Source organism: Petaurus breviceps, unplaced genomic scaffold (assembly GCF_028583685.1).
Source record: "Petaurus breviceps papuanus isolate PSGF00001 unplaced genomic scaffold, PetGlider_PUasm1.0 91041, whole genome shotgun sequence".
Classification (NCBI taxonomy): domain Eukaryota; kingdom Metazoa; phylum Chordata; class Mammalia; order Diprotodontia; family Petauridae; genus Petaurus; species Petaurus breviceps.
The window spans coordinates 35,944,660-35,950,659 of NW_027187400.1; the positions used below are offsets into that span (position 1 = coordinate 35,944,660).

General features: G+C 42.6%; 1 protein-coding gene across 9 annotated transcripts in view; it reads left to right on the forward strand.

The window, feature by feature from the left end:
* Positions 1 to 6,000, forward strand: part of LOC138154219 (tumor necrosis factor receptor superfamily member 14-like) — a 28,072-nt gene that overhangs the window by 16,279 nt on the left and 5,793 nt on the right. Inside the window, exon 6 of one of the 9 annotated variants that reach the window (XM_069078785.1) lies at positions 5,130 to 5,149. The exons of the other annotated variants lie outside the window; for them this stretch is intronic. The gene's annotated coding sequence lies outside the window, so the exon portion shown is untranslated. The remainder of the gene's footprint in view (positions 1 to 5,129; positions 5,150 to 6,000) is intronic. 9 annotated transcript variants of the gene reach the window in all.

Sequence of the window (6,000 nt, forward strand, 5' to 3'; positions counted from 1 at the left end):
CCCTAGAAGTGATATTGCCATGTCAAAGGGTATGCACATTTTTTTAGCCCTTTGGATATGGTCCCAGATTGCTCTCCAGAATGGTTGGATCAGTTTGCAACTCCACCAACAATGCATTCGTGTATCAATTTTCTCACACATCCAGCATTTAATAGGATTAGGTTTAATCCAATTTCTGACAACTTTGTCATTTTGAGGGTGAAGAGAAACAACAGTAATAATGATATTAATGTAGAGTTAGAAATCCCAAGGAGAAAGAGAGAGAGACAAAAAGACAGACAGAGGCAGAGAGACAGTGACAGGGACAGAGAGAGGGACAAAGAGACACAGTGACAAGAGAGACAGTGTCAGGGACAAAGAAAGAGACAGACAGAGACAGAGACAAAAAGACAGAGACAGAGGCACAGAGACAGAGAGAGGGACAAAGAGAGAGACAAAGATTGAGAAACTTCTACATGAAGGTTAAGACCCACTCGTGTTGTGGGTTGTCATGTGGCTCAAAGGGACGAAGACTAGACATCTCTGGCCTTTCCTCCCACCTGCCCTTTTCCAAGGAAGATTTTAATTCCTGCCAGAGCAGGAAGTTGGGGTCAGAGGCAACTTTGTTCTTTTCAAAGAAAGGAGATACTGGGCTAGAATTATAACTATCTGCTCCTTAAAGAGTGTTACTTTAGGTGATATGACCAGGTTTAAGCTAATTTGTGATTGCTTTGTCTGTTTTTAGAGGAGGAAGAGAAACCCCAAGCTCTCTTGCCAAAGCTTGACCCCCCTCCCCACCTAATACCAATCCCACAATGAACACACATCACAAAAAGCAAAGAAATCCACTTATTTAAATTATAGCAAAAGGGAAATCAGATAAGATATACATAGAGAATATATGCCAGATAATACAGAGTGAAGGAGCTTTCCCACCAGGAGTGGGATAATTCAGTCCTGCCAAGGGAGAGTTCTAGGTCTCACCCAAGGGGAAACTCCCCCAAGTCTTTAGTGTAGCAAGCTGGGGTGAGGACATGATGGAGGCTGCTGGCTCCTCTCATGTGTTCCCACAGTCTTTCCTTCAGTAACCTGAATTGGGCTTGGCCTCCTCCATCTTCCCTCTTCAATGTGGAAGCCAGAGGCAAATTAATGCTTGAAGAGGCCCCCAAAAGGCAAAGTTTGAGGAATCCTACAAAGGATTGATCAAGGCTGGAGTCCTCCCACCAACTCTACCCAGTCAACTCCTACAGGTCAGGGCGTTCCTCTGCACCAATAAGGAGAGCTTCTCATGCCAATGGGCATTGGGACAGGATCTACAATAACAACAATAATAAGTAGCATTTGCATAACACTTTCTAAGTACTGTTTCCTTCGATCCTCAGAACAACACCAGCAAGTGGGTTCTATTATTAGTCTCCTTTTACAGATGAGGAAACTAAGGCAAACAGAGGTTAAATAATTTGCTCAAGGTCACACAGCCAGGAAATGTCTAAACTAATATGTGAATTTCCATGTTCTAGACTCTAGGTCTAGCACTCTGTCCACTGGTGTCCACTGGACCACCCAACTCTCTCTGGTTCTATGATCTTTTTGAGTTGATTTTTTAGCCTAATTACAAGTCATTGATTTATTTCAGTCCTATTAATCCCCATCTTCCTGTTAGCTTAGGAAGTGGGGTATACAGGGCTCACCCTGGAGTCAGGAAGTCTTGAGTTCTCTCTCTTAGACATAGTAAGCTTAAAAGGGTCAGGGACTCCCATTGCATCCTGGGCCATCACCAGTTATCCTTTTTTTTTAAAGCAATTGGGGTTAAGTAACTTGCTCAAGGTTACACGGCCAGTTATTTCTGGGTGTGGTGCTGAGTATCTGAGCCCAGATTTGATCCAGGTCATCCCGACACTGGAGCCAGTGCTCTTACTCGCTGAGCCACCTGGCTGCCCCTATCACCAGTTATCCTGATGAATATCTGGCCACTGGACCCAGATGGCTCTGGAGGAGACAGTGAGGCTGATGACCTTGCACAGCCCTGCCTGACTCAAATCAAAGTCTACTGCAAGTCATGTCATCATCTCCCTAATGTGATAGTCCTCTTTGAAAACAAAGGACAAAAACAACAATAAGTAAACTTTGTTTCAGAAGCAGGTGACACCCTCTCAGTGCCCTAGCCAATAATCTAAATCTTTAAATTCCTGACAATTCCTGTATCGGGAAAGGCATTTCTACACCAGGGAGTTCCCCACACTGATGAAAGTGCAATTCTGGGCCCTTCAAAAAGAAGAGAAAAAAATCCACCTTGTCTTAGGGGATTCTATGTTGTCTAAATTTTGGATCCTGGCCACACTGCCTTTCTAGCCAATCCGATGTGTGCCCTCCTTCCTGGCTTTGTGTGTCATCTACATATTGGGGAGGTGAGCACTTCTGCTTTACCTGCTTCTTTCCCTCTAGTTAGGATCCTCTCCCTCTCCTTCTCTCAGCCTCTTTGGCTGCTGAGTTGCATGGTCGATTTTAAGTGGAGGAGGAGTTGGATCACAGTTTTGCTGGGCTGATGGGAATGAGTTCATGTTCAACGACACATGTCCTTGTCTGTCTTCCTGGTTGCACTGCCCAGGGTTTATGGGAAGGAAAGCCAGGCAGCGACACCAGGGACGCACTGTGCTCACCAGGGAGGAACCCTCGACTCAGACTCATACTCATTCTCCCCTTCATTGTCATCACTGGCATTATTTTCATCATTGGGGTGGTGAAATTAGTTAGAAGGAAATAGAACCAAGAAGGAGTAAGTGGAGACATAAAGAGGGTGGATCAGTGGGAGCCTTGCCCCAGGCATTGAATTTAGTGGGAGGGCTCTGACCAAAATTGGAGGCCTTTAGGGTTATAGGAAAAACAGTGCTCAGTACCTAAGTCAGACATTCCTTCAGGGAATCTAGAGAAATGCCAGCTGGAAGGCAGGGGAGTGCTTCTCCTTGTCCACATTCTTCCTCCTTACTTCTCCCATCTTTCCCACTTAACTGAGGATAGGCTTGACCCAGTTTCAGTCTGTGGTACTTGTTCCCAGGCACAGAAATCCCTAGTTATATTTCTGCTGCTAATCTCTCACCTGTTAAATCCAGACAAAGCCAATCTAAGTGATATTTCTTATCACTATAACTTTGTGAAGTGAACTTGGAAAACAGTCCTTTCTGCAAAGGGAGGCAGTGATTGTCAGTAGAGATAGATATAATAGTAGGGAGGTGGGAAAAGAGAGGACAGAGAGAGAGAGACAGAGACAGAGACAGAGAGACAAAGAGAGAGACAGAGAGACAGAGACAAAGAGAAAGACAGAGACAGACAGAAACAGACAGATAGAGAGAGACAGAGAGAGACAGAGACAGACAGAAACAGAGACAGAGAGAGATTGTTGATTGGCTAGAAAGATGAATGAATGGACTGAAAGATTTTGGATAAATGGTTAGATAGATGGAAGAATGTGACCCAGAAATACCAATATTAGGTCTTTTCCCCAATGTAATCAGAGCAAAAGAAAAAGAACTTTTATATTATCAAATATTTATAGCAGATTTCTTTGTGGTGGGAAAGAATTAGAAATTGAGGTAATACCCATCAACTGGGAAATGATGAAACAAGTTGTGGTACATGATTGTAATGGACTACTGCCTTGCTGTAAGAAATGATGAGCTGGTTGATTTTAGGAAAACATAGAAAGACTTGCATGAAATAATGAAAAGTGAAGTGAGCAGAAACAAGAGAATGTTGTATACAGTAACCGCCGTCGTTTCAAGAATAATTGTGAATAACTTAGTTATTCCGAGTATTATAAATGTTCAAATCAACTAGAAAGGACCTATGACAGAAGATGCTATCTACTTCCAAAGAAAGAACTGATGAATAGAAGTACACATAGCATGGTTTTACTTATATGTATAAATCTGTGTCAAATGATGGTCTTTTCTAGTGCAGAGTGGGGAGCAGGGAGGGAGACTGATTGAAACTTAAAATGCAAACAAAAAGATACAATTAAATAAAAAAGGTAGATGGAAGGAAGCATAGATAGCGAGATGACAGAGAAAATGATGGATGGAATGGTGGTTGAAAGAAAGGAGGGATGAGTATATGGATAGAAAGATGGATAATGGAAGAATAGATGATAGATGGAAATATAGATGGATAGAGAGATAGATTATAAATAGGTTATAAATAAAGCATTTATTAAGCACTTACTGTATGCCAGGAACTTTGCATTTAAAACTTCTACATGTGTCAAGTCAACTCAAATAGCATTTATTAAACACCTCCTATTCCCCAGGCACTGTGCTAGTCACACATATACACCAGAAGCAAGTCAATTCAGCTACTGAACTTATCTCAGGAACCATTTGTTTGTTGCTTACTGTGTGCAGAGCAGTGTGAAATGTGCTTACTATGCGCAGAGCCAAGGTGAATGCTGAGTTCAATTCAATTCAAAAAACATGTGTTAAGCTCCTCCTCTGTACAGATACTATGCAACAGTAAAACAATTGCCATTTTCAAAGAGCCTCCTGGCTGGTGGGGGTAGTGGACTTCACCATGGCCATAGAGAAGCAGACAAGATTCTGTTTGGGCAGGAGAGAGGAAGAAAAACACATCAGAATGGGAGTTCCTCAAAGGGAAGGGCTCTCTCCCTTTTGTCTTGGTATCTCTAGCACCTAGCATGGTTCTTAGCATAGAATAGGTGCTTAATAAAAGTTTTTACATTGACTGATGCAGCCTTTGCTCTTGTGGAATCCACAGAAACTGGAAAAGTATCTTGCAGATATCTAATGTCATTATTTTGGTGATTTCAAGTTTAGTGAAAGACACTCCTTGTGCTCTCTGTTGGAATATAAGATCCCTGGGAAGAGAGATTGTTTTATTTTTTGCACTTGTAACCCTAGAACCTCACACAGTACCTGGCATATAGTAGGCACTTAATAAGTGCATGTTGATTGATTGACTGCCCAAAGTCACTGGTGGTGTCAGAGGCGTGATATGAACCCAGGTCTTTTTTACTTGGAGTCCAGGGTTCCATCCATTGCCCCCCATATCTCTGTTTCTCTAATTCTATTTTCCTTTCATTTTATGTCTGAAAAATGTATCTGTCCTACTTCCTGACACTCATCTTCTTTGCATTTCAGCTAATGACATAGAAGGAAGGGTGAGTAGCTTTTGCCAGTCTTATGGACTGATCAGTTGGGACTGATCCAATAACATCTTTCTGCTAATGTTGCTGCCTGGGGGTCCCTACCTCTTCTAGCTGAGAATATCCCTCCCATACACCTTTGGTCTATGACAACAAGATCTGAATGCATCAGCTTGGCCGGTGATTTCTAAATCTATGTTTCCATTAAATAGGTGAAATCTTTTCATAAAAACACAAAGATTTCAGATACCCCATTTTAGAAAGGATGCTGATAAGACAAGAAGGTGGCCCAGATGGTGACAAGCTTCAAATTCCCACCACATGAGACCTGAATGAAAGATTTGGGTGTGTTTAGTCAGGAGCCAAAAGGGAATCACCACAGGTGAATTCAGGTTTTTCCTTAGAAGATTTTCTTGTTCTGTTCAGCCCCAGAGGGTAGAACCAGCCCCAGTGGGTGGGAGTCACAAAGACAGTCTATGATTAGGCTGAAAGTCAGGAAAAGCTTACTAAGCATTCCAGTTGTTGTCAAGTAGCTGCTGCCTCAGGAGGGAGCTGGTTCCCAATGAATTTGGAGCTGGTTCTCCAAATGAATCTGGAGAAAGGAAGATTCAGTTCTGGGGAGCTGAGAGAGATGATTCTGGCTCAGGTTTGGGTGGAGTCATTGGCCCCTGAGGCCCCTTGCTGCTCCAAATCTATGATCCCATGATAAGGAAAAGCCATGGAAACTCCTGGAAGTGAGGGGTTGTGTGTAAGGTTATTGTTTGGTCTTGGAGAGAACACTTTCTTTTTCTGGGTTTCAGAATTCTCCTGTGATATATAAGGGCTGGATCTGTGATTATAGCTAAACAGAGAGACAGAGAGAGAGA